Source organism: Orcinus orca, chromosome 3 (assembly GCF_937001465.1).
Source record: "Orcinus orca chromosome 3, mOrcOrc1.1, whole genome shotgun sequence".
Taxonomy (NCBI): domain Eukaryota; kingdom Metazoa; phylum Chordata; class Mammalia; order Artiodactyla; family Delphinidae; genus Orcinus; species Orcinus orca.
In genome coordinates, this window is record NC_064561.1 from 115,579,013 (window position 1) to 115,599,867 (window position 20,855).

Below are 20,855 nucleotides of genomic sequence, written 5' to 3' on the forward strand. Positions count from 1 at the left end.
CCCACAGGTAAAAAAAATATGTTAAATCAAGTCAAAAAAGCTTAACTGCGTTTTGAACATTATGGTTTTGTTATACATTAAGATGAGAAGCTTGTGCATAGCCAGCTAGGCCCTCTCTATCCCAAGCTGAAAAGTAGGCCAGTGTTTCTTCCTTTTTCTTCCCCTCCCCTCTGCTTGGGTTGCGTGGACCCTGCATCATGATTATAGACAGGCCCAGTACTTTAAGCTCTCCTGGGCGATATGCCTTTCTCTGTTCTCTACATCTCAAAATTCTTTTTACTGTTTCTTTTTATGGGCTCTGACTGATGTCTGGTTCATTGAAATTAATTTGATAAATTCAGTTGAAACAGTTTAATAGATAATAAAAAGGCCAGTGGCAGAGACAATTTGGTTCAAATGAATCTTTCAAATCATTCTATACAAGCAAGTATCTGCCAAAACAATATTGGTTCTAGTGGTACCTAATTTAAACTTTAAAAGCAATGCAAGGAGGTAATACTAGAGTAAATTCATTGGAAAAATCATTTACAAACATGGTACAGATTTCATTTGAGTGAGGGAATGGGGAACCTCTAATTGATGGCTTGATTACCCTATGGTTTAATACTAGTATAGGTACTATTGTTGCAACCCAGAGTCTCATTTACTAAGGTAACTTTTGAACTTACATATTTCAGAGCACAGACTGGTATTTTGATAAGAACATTTTCAGAATAACAAACAACCACTGTCTTGAGGTTATTATTCCACTTCAAGGCTGTTGCAGTCCACTGTATCTGTTTGCATCATGATCTCCCCATCTTCATTGCAATAACTTACAGGTTTCCTGTCTATTCTTTTATCTTTCTCAAATATTTAATTACTTGACTTAAAGGTTTCATTAAAGGACTCTAAGCAGAAGACTCCCCTCCCTAAACTGTGCCCAGATTTCTGGCCTAAAGAGAGTATGAGATAATAAATGTGTGTTGTTTTAAGCCACTCTTTGTGGTAATTTGTTACACAGCAATAGAAGACTAATACAGTAGGTGTATTGCTTTGTATTCCCACCAACAATGTGCATTCCAGTTGCTCCACATCCTTCATTTGATATTGTCTGTCTTTTCCATTTTAACCATTCTAATCTAATTTAGAAAAATGTTTTCATTTTCTATAAAAAGCCTTGCTTGGATTTTGATTAGGATTACATTAAATCTACAAATGAATTTAGGAAGAACTGACACCTTCACAATATTGAGTATTCTGCTGAATGAACATGATATTTTTTTCCATTTATTTAAATCTTCTTTAATTTCTCACAACAATCTTTGTAGTTCCCAGTATCCAGGTCGGCACCTGAATACATTATGTTAAATTTAGCTCTAAACAATGCTTTTTAAATTTTTAAATTTATGCTAGTTGATTTGTTACCTGTATACAAATAAAAATGATTTTTGTACATTGACCTTGGGTTCTGTTACCTTACTAGGCTTTAGATTTTATTTATGACTTCCTTGGCATTTTCAAAATTTGTTTGGGTGGGCTTAGAGTAGCCTTGACTCTAGGGATAGTTTAATTCTACATGGATCTTCTGGAGCTTCTGTTGAATTCCCTGAGTGAACATCCAAAACTCTCCTCTCTGTGAGCTCTGGAAAGTGTTCAGCTTAAAACCCTGGTCCCTCTTTGCCCAATGCTTGTCTATCTTAGTGTTCAGCAAAGACTCAAGAAAACTCCTATACAGAACTTTGAAGCTCTTTTTCTGCATATCTCCTCTTCTTCATAACTCTGGCCTGCAACTCTCAGGTGCCTCAGCTTCTTTGAACTCCAATCTCCATGCTGTCAATTCAGTAAGAGCATCATTTTGCCCTCCATGTTTCACAGTATCCAATGTGCCTCCCTGCAGAAAGCCAAGCAATCATAGAGTTCAGCCCTATGTTTCCCTTAATGATTCTTACCTGCCTGTTCTCCAATGTCTTAAACAGTTCTTTTAGGCATCGAATCCAGTTTTATAATTGTTCTTTTAGGCATCAAATCCAGTTTTATAATTGTTTTCAGTGGAGATATAAATCCAATCTCTGTTGCTAATCATGGCAAGAAGTGTACCTCTCTTCCCGTATTTCACACTTAAAATTTTTTCCAATTAGGTCATATTCTCTTTCATTTTTCACAGACTATTCACAATTTCTGGTCCACCAGATACCATTTTTTTGCATGCTATCAGAATTGAAAAAAAACAACCATATTGAGCATTGATGAGTATACAGCCATTAGGCATTTCTTTCAGATATCAATAAATAATATAGGCACAAAATAGGTAAGGCTATAGAGAATTTTAAGAGCACATTTAATAGATTTAATCTAATTGATTTGTACCGAACTTCCTACCAATAATAGAAAATATGTGTTCTTTTAGAATGTACACAAAACTTTAAAATGTTAACCATTTGACCTCAACATAATCTCAATAATTCCAAAAAGTATAAACCACACAGATTATAATACTGGCAACAATGTAATAAAGTTTATAATTAACAATAAAAAGTAACTAAAAATTTATATTCATCTGGAATTAGAATATGCACTTTGAAATAACTCTTAAAGAAGCCTTCAAAAGAAAAATTGCAGATAATAATGGAGTTGCATCACATGAAAATTTTACTTCTTTAGATTCAAATATGCTTTCTTATATGAGAGAAAAAGAGTGGGAATGAGATATAAATAACTATATAAATAATGTGGTTGATTCTGCCTGCCACTCCACTCAAAGAGCAGATGCATGTGGACAGGGAGGGGTGTTCTGCTGTGTTAGCTCTGCTGTTCTTCATGATGTGACTCTTAACACCATGTTGAATAGGGTTCATGTCATTAAAGATACATTACGGTACCTTCCACTTTTGGTAATGACAGAACAGGTAATTTGGACCAAACCACCAAGTGAAGCCCCTAGAGGAGGATTTATCATGAAGCTAATGAAGTTTAAGTTTCAGGGCCCCTCACTCAATATTTCCTCTTAAGGCCTTGTATCTAATTTTGTATGATTTTTCTTAAAGAGGGACCCACAAATTGTTTAAGTTCAGATTCCACAAAACATGAGAGCCAACCAGAAAAGTATTCAAGTTCAAAATGTTAGTGAGAAGTAACCATGTCAATGTCCACGAGAATATAGAAACCCAAGAGCACTGGTCTTTTGAGCTCCTTTTGTGCAGGAGATATTTGCAGATTTAAGAAGCTGAGCAGTACCTTTGATAACCACTTTGATCTAGAGCAACAAAAGCTAAGTCCAAGGCTTAGCAGGGCAGGTGGCCCTGGTGAACAACCCCTGTGGGCCACACCTTAGGAACATGGACAAATAGAAAGTACCACAACCTTTGCAAGCAGGTGCAATGAGCTCTCAGTCATCTGGGTTGCACAGAAAACTTCACACTTTGAAACTGACTGAAGGTCATCTGTTTTGCTTGTGCACCCAAAACCAAAAGGAAATTCTCTCTAAAGGAAGATAACTTCATTTTAGGTTTCAAATTATTTCTACAAATTATTTTTCAAATAGAACATCTATCACACAACCAAAGGTGAGAGGAAAAGAGAACATAAGCAATTAACACTATAGACAATGAAATAGATCCACAGGCACACTAGTCAATGAAATTACCAGACACAGATTATATATAAAAAAAAACTATGCTTTTTATGCTCTTGGAATTAAAAGCATAATCTCCAAATGTAAATTAAGAACTGGAAATTGTGAATGGTGATATAGCCTATTAAAAAACCCTGGCAATTCTACGGCTAAAGTGCACACAGAAACGTAAGAACTCCCTCAAAGCACAATGGCAGTTAAGAAGTACACAGGGAGAGAATTAAAGAAATGAGAGATAGATCAGAACAAGTTGCCCCTAGAGTAATGGAAATAAAAACAAAAATAAACAAATAGGACCTAATCAGACTCAGAAGTTTTGCACAGCAAAAGGAAACCATAAACAAAACAAAAAGGCAACCCACAGAATGGGAGAAAATATTTGCAAATGATGAGACCAACAGGGGATTAGTTTCCAAAATATACAAACAGCACATACAGCTCAATAACAAAAAAACAAACAACCCAATCAAAAAAATGGGCAGAAGATCTAAATAGATATTTCTCCATAGAAGACATACAGATGGCAAACAGGCACATGAAAACATGCTCAACATCACTAATTATTAGAGAAATGCAAATCAAAACTACAATGAGGTATCACCTCACTCCAGTCAGAATGGCCATCATCAAAAAGTCTACAAATAATAAATACTGGAGAGGGTGTGGGGGAAAAAATAAACCCTTCTACACTGTTGGTGGGAATGTAAATTGGTACAGCCACTATGGAGAACAGTATGGAGGTTCCTTAAAAAACTAAAAATAGAGTTACCATATGATCCTGCAATTCCATTCCTGGGCATATATCTGGAGAAAACTATAATTCAAGAAGATACATGCACCCCAGTGTTCATTGCAGCACTATTTACAATAGCCAAGACATGGAAGCAACCTAAATGTCCATCGACAGATGAATGGATAAAGAAGATGTGGTACATATATACAAGGGAATATTACTTAGCCATAAAAAAGAATTAAATGATGCCATTTGCAGCAACATGGATGGATCTAGAGATTATCATACTAAGTGAAGTAAGACAGACAAAGACAAATATCATATGATACCACTTATATGTGGAATGTAAAAAAAAAAAAGACACAGTGAACTGACTTACAAAACAGAAATAGGCCCACAAACTTATGTTTACCAAAGGGGAAGGGGAGAGGAATAAATTAGGAGTTTGGGATTAACATATACACACTACCATATATAAAATAGATAACCAACAAGGACCTACTGTATAGCACAGGGAACTATATGCAATATTTTATAATAACCTATAAGGGAAAAGAATCTGAAAAAGAAAAAATACATTTCATATATTTATATGAAACTAAATCACTGTGCTGTACACCTGAAACTAACATGACATTGTAAATCAACTATACTTCAATATTAAAAAGAAAACAAAACCCAAAAAATACAAGCTGCCCCTTTCAGAGCAGATGGCTTTCTGGCCTATACAAACCTCATTAGGGGCAAAAAGGTGTTTGAATCCACTTGTTATTATTATAATCTCGTGGAGAAGTTGACTCTCACTCTCTCATTCCCCGTCCTAATTTAGGTTTGGGAAAGGACTCTGACTGGGTCATGTAATATCAAAGATTCACCCTTGGTCTAATCAGCTATTAGGAGACTTCTGCATTTTGCAATGTCCCCAAAACACATAGCTTAGGGCATGTATACTCTAATTGCAAGTGCAGAACCTGACATCATCTAAGAATAGACTCCTTTTGATGAATGCAGTTTTGCCTTAAATTTCATTGGACATTAAAATTAGACATTTCAAAAGATATTTATCTTTGTTAAAACTCCCCAGAATATTACTCTTTTGAAATATTGAATATGTTCATTGTTGGTGAGTTTTCTTTTTTCCTATTTAAAGAGGGAATTCCATGTCATATACCTTAAGGGACACTTATTTTTCTTGATTTTTCTGTAACATTTGATAACCTTGACTGTGCCTTTCATGAAATATTCTCACATTAGCTTCTGTAACACTGCACTTTCCTGGTTTTCCCCTGTATTTCTGACCGTGAGTTTCTCTATATTTACTTTGTAGCCTCATTCCTTTCTATCTAACCGTTAAGTATTGGGTTTTCTTAAGGTTTTGCCCTAGGCTCTTTGTACAACTCACTTCCTAGGTAATCTCTTCCATGATGACAGCTTCAAAAATTACCTATATACAATAACCCCACATTTAATTTCTAATCAGAATTGCTCTTCTCATTTTGCAAATATGTTAAGTTCTCCGACTCAATGTTAACATGAGATGTTAATTACAAAGGAATACAGGGTATATGGGAAGTCTCTGTATGATCTTCACAACTTTTCTGGAAATCTAAAAAATTTTTTAAATAAATTTTAGGTTTAAAAAAACCTGACAACCAGATTAAAACAGTCAAGGCATAAATGGGAAAACTGTGGTGGAGGAACTAGTATGTTTATTCAATGCTAGGAGATGGAGTGTCAACCTCTACAAAGTTGTAAGGGAAAGGAAGTCTGATCCAAGGATTTTCTGCTGAGCTAAATTATCATCTGATTTAAAGGCAGAGACAAACACTAATTCTTCTGGAAAAGAAAAATGAGCAAACAAAATCCAGCATTAAAAAGTGAATCAAAATTTTACAATTCAGGGGAAAAAAAGGCTGTATTAACAATCTAGTGCTGTATAACAAATCACTCCAAAACTTTCAGCTTAGAAGATCAAACATTTATCATGTCACAGTTTCTGTGGATCAGGAATCTGGGGTTATTTTAGCTGGGTGGTACTGACTCAGCATTTCTCATGAGTCAGAATGTTGGCTGGCATTTGACTGGGCCTGGAGGGTCTGCTGGAGAATCACTCAAAGGCTGTGACAAAGGACTCAGTTCCTTGCTACCATTCTTAGGAGGCCCCAGTTCCTCATTGTCACCCTAGGGCTGCTTGAATATCCTCATGACATAACATCTGGCTTCTCCGAGAATGAGTGGTCTGAGAGGGCAAGACAGAAGCCACAATGCCACAATGCCCTTCATGTCCTAATCTCAGATGTTGGTTCTTCCTCTCTCAAAGCGAGAATAGGGTGAGTTAATTACACCTCTTATCAGAAAAACTTTCAAACAATTTCTGGACATATTTTTAAATTTCTGGTGGAAACAAGTTCCAAATTATTAATTTATCTATATTTAATATTAGAGAGTTAATTAATATCTGGAATATTTTAATGTAGTTAATATTTTAATTCCTAATGAATGTATAGTCATTCTCCTTCTCAACATTATAGGTATATTTTAGGAACCGTCATATCTTGTAAGGAAGAAATATTTATGTGAAGTTAGCAATTATTTCAGTCTCACCTCATTTTCTTTTGTTAAATTCAAATAAAGCTAATTTAATTCTTCACTTGAAAATAACATGCATGGTATGTTCTTATTTATGAAATTATTTCTAGGTATCTCTACATACCTCTATCCTTCTATCCACAGATGAGAATAGAGAGATGTCTAGAATGATAATTGCCTAATATTTATTATGTTTCTAAGTGATATGATTTTTTTTTACTTTCTAATTTTTATTGTTCTATATTACTTGTGCAAAATTCTGACCATGTGGGTCTCACTTTCTCAGAGTTTACAGAATCTCAAAGCCAAGGGGTTCTTGCTAGGTAGTGACATCATGAAACGCATTATCAGTCTTTGTTCACAGAGATGGGACCAACCAAATGACACTGCCTGCTGGTGGGAGGAGAGTGCAGACAAGCAGGGAAAAAAATATATTTGCTCTCCCCAGGGTGACATCTGACCATCTCCAAAATAAGAATATTTCATGTGATTTTCCATACCTTCTCCTTGCTCTAGTTTACTTTCTTTTTAATTAAAATTTAGGTATATAGAATAAACGTGAAGTTTCCTATAATCATCAATTTATGATGCTGATTTTATTTCATTTATCTTGTTTTGTTTTACTTTTTGTTCCCTCATCCCAATCCCTAATCCCATTCTTCAGCCACTCTATCCTGAGATGGATCTTAATCAGTCATGGTTGTCTTCTTTTAAAAATAGTCTGTAGAATTAAGTTAGCATTTTAATTAAGGGGTTTTACATTTTTTAAGTGAAATTTCCATATAATTTCTTCTCCTATACTGCTACAATTCTGCTTTGACATTCAGGTTGTATTCATTTCATAAAATGGATTCTTTTTCTGTCCTTAGAAACAACTTACATAAAACATTAATTATTAATTATAAAAGTTTGCTCCAGTTCTGGTTGTATACACCTGGTGAGGTCTATGAAGAAGAGCTGGTGAGTGGGCATGAATCCTCCCAGTGTCTGTGTCCCCTACATGTTCCATGTCCTCCTATTAGCCCACATTTGGCCTCCACCAACTGGTTAAAATTTTTGGTTGAATTTTTCTTACCAGGTTGTATGGTGTCAAGGTAAATATGTGCGCTTGTCCTGTCTCTCCTTGGAAGTTCTTGTCTTTCCTTAGATTTTAGGTTAGTTACCCTCAGCTTAAATCCCATGGGGTTCAAAACAAGTTGTGATTTTATATATTATCTGAATTTGTTTGTTGTTGTGAGGCTCGGAGGGGTACACTTTCCAGCTTTCTACATCCTCAGTGGAACCCAGAGGTCCATTCCTCTCTTCTGATTGCCTCCCAAGTCAAAGCCAAGTCCTAGGCTCAAATATAATTACCCCATTGAAATCTATGGTATGCAATATAGGTTTCACTTTTATTTTTGGCCTCATTTCTTCTATCTAGATTTTTCATTATATTGCATATATGTTACAAGATAACCTCAAGTCCTTTATGGAATTGATGACTAATAAACAGAAATAGACAGGAAAGTCTGTTTTTTGCCCCCTCCCTTTTTTTTTTTTTTTTTTTTTTTGCGGTACGTGGACCTCTCACTTTTGTGGCCTCTCCCATTGCGGAGCACAGGCTCCGGAGGCGCAGGCATGTGGGACCCTCCTGGACCGGGGCACGAACCCGTGTTCCCTGCATCGGCAGGCGGACTCTCAACCACTGCACCACCAGGGAAGCCCCGCCCCCTCCCCTTTTAAAGAGAATTCCAGCTTTCCTACTCAGTTACTTTTCTTCCCTTGTTTGTTGACGGGTATTATCTTTTGCACACACTTTCATTTGAAAAGAAACCTCAAGACGAAAAGGAAAAGGTAGAGAGCAGAAGACATGCAAGCTAGAACTAGGGTAGGAGTTTTTGATAATTATTAAGGCTGAACATGGAAGCATCTTGGATGTGTGGGGAAAAAAAAATGGGGAGAGAAAAGGAGAGTTTCAATTAGTGCCACTTGGGGACAGGTATCCCTAAATGGTGTATAAAGATAGACAAATAAGTAGATTATTAAACATTTTCTTTTTGGTTGTGGAATTCTTTTATCTGAGACTGGGTCATGAATGTCATGTCATGGCTTTATCATATTGTATAAACATATAGCTTGGGGAGTTTATGAAAAAAATCACTAAAACAATCCAAAGATCTCATTCATCTTTAAGATCTTGTTCTAGGTTATTTTATAAAATACACAATATTCCATCCCAATAAGTTACATATCTGTTACAGTAGAACTGATTTTTTAAAACACGTGTTTTGGAGACTTTACTTTTACAAACTGCTCTAATGGTGATATGTAATAAATAAAAAGATGTATGCACTATGATGTAGAAATCCCTTTTCTGGGAATCTATCCCACAAAAGTAATGGTATAATAGCAGTAGAAAGATACTTATTTCAGTATTATTTCTAAAACAAAAACCTAGAAATAATGTAATGTCCAATAAAACTGAATGGCTGAATAAATTATGATGCGTCATATAAAATGGTTATTATATAAAAATTTAAAAGATTATGACATGTTTTTATAAATATTAATTTGGAAATTGTGCATATCATGTTCTTAACTGAAAAAAGCAATGCACTGAGTAATAGCATAGCATATTATCTTTGCCTAAAACTATATCTACATAAATATATTTTAGCATATTTATATGTATAAACTTGGAAAATAGGGAAGAATAAATACAAAGTTTAAAACAGTGATTATTTCTAGAAGTTAAATCTGAAGACAGCAAAAAGGACGGAGCGGTAAACTTGCACTTTACTCATACACTATTTTAAAGTGATAGAATCAAGAATAATTTCCCCCCCAGGGTTTTTTAAATAAAGAGTTATACAGGATGCTTTAATGAAAGGTCACAAAGAGGTACATACCAAATAATAGTGATTGCACCTGAGGGTGAAGGTGGGGAACTGGGAGAGGATTTTCAACAGAACATTATGTACCTGTTTTGTTTAATTTTTTTCAACAAATACAAACCATGTTTTACTTAAAATAATAAAAAACAAAAATTTTATTTCCTAGATTTAGCTCTATTTTTATTTTGAAGACCATTGCATTAGGACCAGGATTACTTCTTTTTGCCTCCAGCAAACCAGCCTTCGAAGAGATCCAATATGGATACATTCTATCCACATCTATAGGCATGAAAACAAATCCAGATTTCACAATGAACCAGAACAAGCCTCCAAACCACATAATCATGTGGTTTGGAGGCCTCATTCATTCAGGTACTTACTCATTTAGCTAACTTCAAAATAAACAAATGGGACTACATCAAGTTAAAAAGCTTTTGCACAGTGAAGGAAACAAAACAAAACAAAAATGCAGCCTACGGAATAGGAGATGATATTTACAAATGATATATCTGATAAAGGGTTAATATCCAAAATATGTAAAGAATTCATACAACTTGACATCAAAAAAACAACCCAATTGGAAAATGGACAGAAGACCTGAGTAGACATTTTTCTGAGGAAGACATACAGATAGACACATGAAAACATGCTCAATATCATTAATCATCAGAGAAATGCAAATCAAAACCACAAAGAAATATCACCTCACACTTGTCAGAATGACTATCATCAAAAGACAATAAGTAACAAGTGCTGGTGAGCACGTAGAGAAAAAGGAACCTTCATGCAGTTAGTGGGATTGTAAATTGGTGTAGCCACTATGGAAAACAGTATGGAGGGTCTTCAAAAAACTAAAAATAGAACTGTCATGTGATCCGGCCATTTTATTTCTGGGTATTTAACAGAAGAAAACCAAAACACTAAGTCAAAAAGCTGTATGCGGGCTTCCCTGGTGGCGCAGTGGTTGAGAGTCCGCCTGCCGATGCAGGGGACACGGGTTTGTGGGAAGATCCCACATGCCCGCGGAGCGGCTGGGCCTGTGAGCCATGGCCGCTGAGCCTGCGCGTCCGGAGGCTGCGCTCCGCAACGGGAGAGACTACAACAGTGAGAGGCCCGCGTACCAGAAAAAAAAAAAAAAAGCTATATGCACCCCTGTGTTCATTTCAGCATTATTTACAAAAGCCAAGATATGGAAGCAACCTAAGTACCTATCAATAGATGAATGGATAAAGAAGTGGTATAAGTATACAACGGAATATTACTCAACCATTAAAAAAAAAGAAATCTAGCCATTTGCAACAACATGGATGAATTGAGGGTGTTATGCTAATTGAAATAAGTCTGACAGAGAAAGACAAATGCCTTATGATTTCATTTATATTTGGTATCTAAAAGACAAAACAAGTGAACAAACAAAATAAAACAAAACAGATTCATAGATACAGAGAAAAAATCGGTGGTTGCCAGAGTGGAGGGGGTTGAGGGGTGGGTGAAATAGGTGAAGGAGATTAAGAGGTACAAACCTGCAGTTATAAAATAAATAGGCCATGGGGATGTAATATACAGCATAAAAAAATATGGTCAATAATATTGTAATAACTTTATATGGAAACAGATGGTTACTAGACTTGCTGTAGTGATCATTTCATAATGTATTCAAATGTCAAATCACTATGTAGTACCCCTGAAACTAACATAATATTGTATGTCAACTATATTTCAATTAAAAAAAAATACAACATGGAAGTTTTTCAAGAAGAATCTACCCATTCTCCCCCAATCATCTTACTTTCTGATAATTACATTCCTATGGCCCATGAAGAGCATTCCCCAGTTGTGTTTCATTACCATGCCCCCCACCACACAAAGCATCTTCTGAGTTTATTCCTTAAGAATTCTATAGACTGAGAAGTGTCCAGATAATGATGTGTATTGCTCCCTGTTCATTACTCTTCCAAAAGATAGAATGAATGTTAGAAATATATGTGCTTGCTTCTTATGTTTCACCCTTCCTTCAGTGACCAACTCTCCCTGAGCTCCCCCCACGGAAAAGAACTCTGCTCCAACCACAGCTTTTCCCACTTTAGGCCTGCAAATTGAGTAGCCTGTGCTGTTAGATTGGAGACCATGCTTAGGCCCAATACTGAGGCTGAATGTCTGACTTGTCAGGTGTGGAATCTGGTATTAATTGCTCAGTGTGTTATCAACCCTTGAGGAGACCAATAGTCTTTTGGTGGCAACTTAATTTAATGAAGCCACGTCTTCCCTGGAGGTGCATTTATGTGTTGGCATAAACTAAGCTATGATAACACTTCAAAATTCCCTCTGGATTAGGCTGAAGCCACCCTCCAAGGGCCTTTGCCTGAAATAGCACCTGGTTAGTTTCAACCTCTTCCTTGAGTTGTTTTCCCCACTTCTTTATTGGTTTCACATGGGAGCACTTAATAAATCACTAGCACATGAATCCTTGGTTTAGGATTGGCTTCCAGGGAATCCAGTTTGTGACCCTATTTTATTAGCATGGGCGAACCATCTCACTTCCACTTGCCTTTTCGCCTCACAGTATCACGGCTGGCCTCTTCGCCTCACAGTATTACGGCTGCCCTCAGCGTTAAGCTCAAGTGCTAGCAGTACAAGATTTCTGGGTAAGTGTCTGGAATTACCTCTACTGAATACTACAATTCATTTTCATTTAGAGCTGCAACTATTACTATGAAGGTATTCTTGTGCCTTGGCATATTCCATCTAAATCCAGTGGTACTGATTTAGAGAAAGCTTTATTTTCAAAGGTCACCTTAATTTCTCCTGATGTGTTAGATACAAAATGTCTGAGAAACTCATACGTGAAACCTTTACTCTTATGCAACCAACTTAAAACAAAAATTTTAATTTTGAGAAGTAGTTAATTAAAAAACGTACAAGGCTGTCTACAGCGAGTTTCTGATACTGTTGCCCTCTACCAGACAGTCAAATATAGGTACCAATAATTTATCCTCTAAAAATAAATGATAGTATTGAATAATTGCTCTGGTTTTTAAGACTGTTTTAAACAATCCCCACATGTCACTCTAAGCTGTACTTTATTTCTTAAAAGAACATTCAGATTTCACTCTTTCTAATTCAAACTTTGGTTTAAAAAAAAGCGTAATTGGGAATTGAACTATCTTTAGATTCACTTTCTCAGCTAAGTTGATTTTTTTCATGTTTTAATTGCTCCCTAATTTCTCTATTATTGCTGCATGTCCTAAAATAAATTTTCCATCTGCTCTTTCCATGTTTGATTGTCATGTTGGTTCTCTTTGAAACTGCTAAACAAGCAGCTTTTCTAATCGCAGTTTGTGGCTGTGGTGCTCTTCAGTGCTCGCTCCGCATATAGAAAATGCACTCGCTGTTAAAAAATACAGAATAGATTGAATATAACTCGATAATTCCATTTGTGGATATAGATTGTACTCTGCAGCAGTTTTATTCCCATATTTAGTAAATTCTGGTAAAATGAACACTTTCTGGGAAAAAAAGTGATTTAAAGGAAATAGCAAACATCTGTGCATGTTTTCTCCAGACTTCTCCAACTTTTACCAGTCTCTCAAAAGTTTTCAGTTCAATTTTAAAAGGAAAAGTGCATGTTGGTTTTTTTTAAAACAAAAGCATAATGAGATATTCTATAATTAGACACCTTTCTTAAGGTAAGGAAACATGTTGCTACATGAATATGTTTTATACTTCTGAGTAACAAATTTACATTAAAATGGTCAGAATAACAATGAGTTATTTCAGAGATTTACTAGTATACAAGATTAAACGATAGTTAAAAGTATAAAATTAAAAATTTTTTTCTAACATTATACTGAAAAAATACAAACAATAAAGGAACACACATTCTTCAATAGTGAATTTAATTTTCTATACAACTAATAGAAAAATCCAATAGCTTGACTCTACGCCCTAAGGCCGTCCATGGTCAATTGATTGTTAAACTATTATTTTCATCATTCATCATTCAAAAATTTATTATGAATATAAAATGAAACTGACTCTGCTTTTAGGACAGTAAATTAATAAATTTGAGGAAGGTGATTTGGCCACATACTGTGTAAGCCTTAACATCAGTAATTTTTACTGTAGTAAGTCTGCTACAAGTAAGTTACTCTAAGAAAATAGAGACACCTATTCAATGGTATTCTTTTCAATGTTATTTATGATAGCACATAGTGTAAATATTTTGGCTGTCCAATATGAAAGGAATGGTTTAACAAATTAGGATATGTCCCTTTATGGACAATAATTTAGCAATTAAAAATCATTTTAGCGGGAACATTTGATCTCTTAAAAATGCTCAAAAATATAAAAATGAAGTTATAACATTCATATGATTATAGTTTATTAATATAAATACAGAAAATTATGGCAAGATTATTCAAAAATGTTAACAGTGGTTTTCTCTGTGTTATGAAGTTACTGGTAATTTTTATTTTCTTCTTTACGTGTATATATTTTCCAAATTTCCACAAGAGTAATATTACTTTTTAGCTAGAGGGAAACTACAAAAAATTATACTTTAAGCTTTTTATGTTGTAATGCTAAATCACTGTACATATATCAAAGAGATGATTGAGGACTAGCTTAATCAATAGGACTGGTGAGGAAAGGAAAATGTGAGCATGTGACTTTAAGTTGAGGTGAAATATACTTGGAGGAAGTCAGGAGTTTTTAGTATTTTAATTTTTAGAGTAGTTTTCAATATGAAGAGACTGAGAAATGGTTACCTTTTCACCTCTAGTTTTAAACAGAAATGCATGTGTGCAACCTGAATCTATGGGTTGATATTTCTGTACTCCAGACCTGTCAATCCCTCACCTTTCCAGAACACTACACCAATAAAGTGAATTATTTTCAAGAATAACGAAACAGAGAAAATGTGATCCATAATTGACTTCTTTGTTCTGCCAATTGACTAAGTGACACTTAGTCATCTCTAAGTGCCTGGAGAAAATAAAAGGCATTTCTTTTATGAAGCTGATGAACAATTAGGCAATTGTAAGACATTGAACGACAAAGTGGAGAATGCAGCGTAATATTGTTTTATGCGTCTTTTCTCTTTTATTTTTATTTTTGGAGAAAAAAATGCTGGAGGCAGATATTTTACTCTCCCTCCTACTCTCCAGCTTTTAAAATAATGATGAACATTTGCTATGGCTAACATAGAGGGATACAAGCCATGGTTCAAATAGAGAAGTTGTTTTCTAAGTCAACTAGCACACTGTTTAGAAAAAAAAAAAAGTGCTGCCAGGCTTTTAAACTTCGTTCAAAGTTCAGAAGGTCTGATACGTACTTCCAAATTTCATTCCCTAAAACAACTGCAAGTTTTTCGTGTTGGGGATTGTAGTACACTGCTGTTCGCAGTATTCATTATCTTTCAAACTTGGCTGAGATAGTTATAGGGCATCCTTTCTAAAACTACAAAGGCTTTGAAAGTTGTCAGAAGGATGGTCTTTGGTTCATACAAAATAACGTAGCGCTCTTTATCAAGTTAATGCTAGCAAAAGCTATATTATGTGGAATCGTAGAAAATCACGTCCTTATTTTACTTCATCACTCAATTGATACATTCACATACATACATATGTACATATACATATATATTTATATTTGATGACAATTGTTAAGGGTAGACTACTCTGTAAAGCAACATGATAGACCGAACTGCAATGTAACCCTTCCTGTTACAAACACAGAAGTGCTGGATAAATATAATAAATAAACAAATAGACCCACTACAAATGTTTTTTTGACACAAATAGACCCAACTCAAAAGATAGCAGCAAGCATTAGGCAGCCCACGGATTGCTGGATATGAAATGTAGGTCAAAGGGGATAGGGTTGGGATTCTAACAACTGCAGTGACATAGTAGATAGGGCCTTAAGGCTAAACATAGTAGATAGGGCCTTAAGGCTAAATCACTATGGAAGGTAAAGAATATGTGCAAATTTCAACCCAATAAAAAAAATAAAAGAAAATAAAGTTCTAACAATCCAAGAGTAGTCTAAAAAGAGCAGAGGCAAAAGAAGCAAATGCAGCAATACAACATAGGAAATAAAAAACAAAATAATATAATAGAAATATGTTCAAATAACAATCACAATAAATGTAAACTTCACTGATAGAAGACAGGTTCTCAAAAATAAATCCAGGTGATGTTAGAATAAAAGAAAATATGGAAACCAAAAATGGAAAGGAAGAAATCATCATAGAACCAAGTCAAGTATATTTCCCAGAACTGGAGGGAGGGGAGTTTCAGAATGGAAAAGATCCATAAAAATGGAGCAAAACACACAAATGCCAAAGTATACTGTCAAGAAATTTTGGACCACTGGGGGAAAAGAGAAGATCATATAAGCTTTCCCCCAAAGCAGGCTGGGGTAGATGTTTTCCAAACATCAGGAAGGCAGACCTCTCAATAGTAACACTGGAAGCTAAAAGAAAATGGAGGTTCTGTCCACAAAATGGAAAAAAATATTTATAAATCATATATCTGATAAGGAGTAGATATCCAGAATATGTAAAGAACTCCTACAACTCAACAACAACAAAAAATAAATAACTCAACTGAAGGGCTTGAATAAACATTTCTCCAAAGATGGTATACAAATGGCTAACAAACATATAAAAAGATCCTCAATATCACAAACCATTAGAGAGAAAAGCAAATCAAAACCACAATGAAATACTACCATACACCCATTATGATGGTCACTATAAGAAAACAATAACAGAAATAAACAAGTGTTGGTGAGGATGTAGAGAACTTGGAACCCTGGTATACTGTTAGTGGAAATGTAAAATGGTATAGCTGCTATAGATAACTGTATTGAGGCTCCTCAAAAAATTAAAAGTAGAATTACCATATAAGCCAGTAATCCCACCTGTGGCTATATCTATCCAAGACAACTGAAAGCAGAGGGGTCTCAAAGTTATTTGTACACCATGTTTATAACAGCATTATTCACAAAAGCCAAGAGGTAAAAAAATACATTTTCTATCAGTGGATGAATGTATAAAGAAAATGTGTGTGTGTATATATATATATATATATATATATATATACAATGGAATATTATTCAGCCCTAAAAAGAAGACTGTCCTGTCACATGCTACAACATGGATGAACCTTGAAGACAATATGTTAAGTGAAATAAACAGGTCACAAAAAGACAAATAGTGTGATTCCACTTGCATGAGGTGTCTAAAGTAGTCAAACAGAAATACAAAGTCGAATGGTGGTTTCCAGAGACTGGAGGAAGGGGGACTTGGGGAGCTGTTATTCAGTGGGTATACACTTAAAGTTTTGCAAGACAAAAATGTTCTGGAGATCTGTAGCACAACAATGTGAATATACTTAACACTACTGAAAGAATTTTGAATTATTTTTTTTTAAAAAATGGCATTTCTGTTCTGGTCAAGGTAGAATATGCATACTCTACCCTGTCTCTCCAAATGAATGCAACTACAGTCCCTGGACAGAATGTGTGAGGTGACTGAGGACTGAAAAATAAATGGTGGAACCACGAAAAGTGTAACCCACTGCTAGTTCAGTGATAAGATTTTTTCCCTTTGTATTTCCTGGCCTGAATGCAAATGCAGCCTGAAACCCAATACATCACATCAGGCACAGAAAGAGCTCCAAGAGAAGCTCTCTAGTTCTGTTATGAGGACTGGGAAAATGGACCCCTATGTGTCAAAGAGAGTGAGGAAAATTTCATGTTTATTTATTTCTGTCCTTATTTATTTCTGTTTTCTCCTGTCCTAGCCAAGAGATTGCCCCCACGCAATCCCACAGGGGCAGTAGTAGAAACAGTGATGGCAGCTGGGCAGATACCTAAAACTTGCAGAGAAAGAAAATATTTCTGATCATAGGTCCTGTGGATGCAGGAGCATAGGGGGAATCCCCATTGCTTTTTCCCCTCTATTCTCTTTACCCCTTTGCCCTGGAGGCATACACAGTGATGGGAAGTGCATGGTGGAACCAGAGAACCAAAACCTCAGAGTTTTAGCCAAAGAACCAGGAAGCGAGGGCTTCTGGGAACTGCAAAGTGTTGGCGAGATTGTAGAAAGGAGGAAGCTCAAAGAAGCAATCCCATAAAGTTTTGCATGAACCCCTGGGCTCACTGCTGACCTGCAAATGCATGAATAGTACCCTTAATAGCATAGCAAAAGCTTTGAGAACTGAACTGCAGTTTTGACATGGCCCGGGTCCTAGACTGGCCCCTGTAGGAATGGCACTGCAAAGCCTTTGAAAACTGAACTGATATTGAAGTCACAACATAAAAGTGGGAAGGAACTTGTGGACTGTATCTGACTAGGTCAGTTGCCTTCTAAAGCAAACAGATATTCAAAACCAACATTCTTTATAGGATTTAAACAAGACTCAGAGTCTCTTAACACAAGGGCAGGGGTATAGTACAGAATTACTTGGTATACAAAGAACCAAAAACATTCAATATCTCACAAGGAAAAAGACACTAGAGTAACTATGCCAAGATGACACAGATATTGGACATATCAAAAACTTTAAAGCAGTTATTAAAACCACATTCCTGAAAGTAAGGGTAAACACTTTTGAAACATAAGGAAGGATAAAAAGTCTCAACAAAGAAAAAGTAATATTAAAAATGAAAATTTTAGAAGCAAAAAGAAAATAACCAAAGTAAAAATTTCCCTGGATTGGCTCAATAGCATAATGAAGACAAAAGGGGAAAGATCAATGAACTTGATATAGATCAATAGAAATTATCCAATCTGAATGACAAAGCGAAGAACATCAAAAAATGTAGAAGTTCAGGGATCAGTGTTACAATTTTTAAAAGAGGTCTAATATTCATTTAATTATATTTCCAGACGTAAAGCAAAAGTGTGTGCAGAACAAAATCTTAGAAAATATAATGGCTGAAAACTTTACAAATTTGGTAAAATCTGTAAACTTAGAGTTTCAAAATGCTCATCAGATACCAAAGATGATTCAGCCAAAGAAATCTATTCTAATGTACATTATTAGCAAACTGCTGAAAACTAATGAAAAATAATTTGAAAGCAGACATGAAAAATGACATTATTAAATTTAATGGATGTCATATCATAATCCATGGAGGCTGGAAAGAAACAGAGCAACATTTTAAATTTCTGAAAGAGAACTGAAAATCCAGAATTCTATATCCATTGAAAATATCATTCAGGAATGAAGGTGAAATTAAGACAGTCTCAGATGAAGAAAAACTAAGAATTTGTTGCAGGTAGACATAATCCAAAAGAATTCCTAAAGAAATTACTTAAAAATTGAATAGCACATTTCTATGTAATCCAAAGTTCAAAGAAGTCTCAAAAAAACCTTCCTGAACTATAAAAATAGTAGATTTTCCCCCAGAGAGTGTTATTCATCTTGGGAACTGAAAATTGGGGTAGGTTTTTGTAAGAGAAGGAAAGCAAAAGGAGGTGGTAGTACTCTGAGGGAAAAAAGGTGTAGAAGATGAGAGGAAGGAGGGACAGATTTCAAAGAATGTACACCTGAAATGATAAACCTCTTTAGGGTTAGTTGCTACGTAAATACCAATTGACCTGGGACTTTTTAGTAGGAGTTGAAGAGGAGGCTCTAGAAGAGTGGCTCTCCCCCCTCCCTACCCTTCCTCACTCCCTGCTAATCACACAATGGGAGAGAATTGGCAGAATCACATTGTCGGGTTGTTTTTTTTTAATTGAAGTATAGTTGATTTACAGTGTTGTGTTTTTTTTGTGTACAGCAAAGAGAATCACAGTGTTTTAACACTGACTCTTCATGGGAAGAGTCAGCGGTTGCCAGTGAAGAAATCTAAGTTCTCAGCTCATTGTAACAGAAATGAGGCTGGGGATGATGTTAGTCTTGAGTCTTTGCAATTATCAAAAAGGAATTAGAGCAAGGGAACCATAACAGGAAAGAAAGATATGCTTAGAAAATGGGATTTGAAATATTTAATTTGAATAATCCACAGATATGAATTTATTTTCTACCCCCAAAACTGGTGAGCTGGAGGTCTTGTTTATAGGAATGCCAGAGATTTCTGTGAATTTTGTATCCTGCTACTTTACCAAATTCATTGATTAGCTCTAGTAGTTTTCTGGTAGCATCTTTAGGATTCTCTATGTAGAGTATCATGTCATCTGCAAAGAGTGACAGCTTTACTTCTTCTTTTCCGATTTGGATTCCTTTTATTTCCTTCTCTTCTCTGATTGCTGTGGCTAAAACTTCCAAAACTATGTTGAATCAGAGTGGTGAGAGTGGGCAACCTTGTCTTGTTCCTGATCTTAGTGGAAATGCTTTCAGTTTTTCGCCATTGAGGACGATGTTGGCTGTGGGGTTGTCATATATGGCCTTTATTATGTTGAGGAAAGTTCCCTCTATGCCTACTTTCTGCAGGGTTTTTATAATAAATGGGTGTTGAATTTTGTCGAAAGCTTTCTCTGCATCTATTGAGATGATCATATGGTTTTTCTCCTTCAATTTGTTAATATGGTTTATCACATTGATTGATTTGCGTATACTGGAGAATCCTTGCATGGAGGTCTTGTTTATATACAGCACAAGTATATTCAAGTCATAGTATAAATGTTTCCCATCAGTAGCATCAAATATCTATAGACAGGAACCTCTCTACAGACAGGAATATGAAGCTGTTGTCTGGTAACCTCTCCCATTACCTAAACAGTCACCCAGTACTTTAATGGCAGGTTTTGTAAGGCAGGACGAATTCCTGTATTAAAAAATGACTGATTGACTAAGGCCTGTCTACTTAATAATTCCTTCTGCAAACTGCTTACTTGTTGTGGAGATAGGTCTGGATTCACAGTTGAGATGATTGCATAATTGATGAAAGGAGAAAGGATATTTATCTTGTCACTTAAACAAATTAGCATTTTAGATATAGGGAGCCCTCATTTTCACTCATTTATAATTATTAGAAATGTTTTTTAAGGTTTGGCATTTTCCATTAAATTTTGGATCCAATTGTCAAGTTAGTT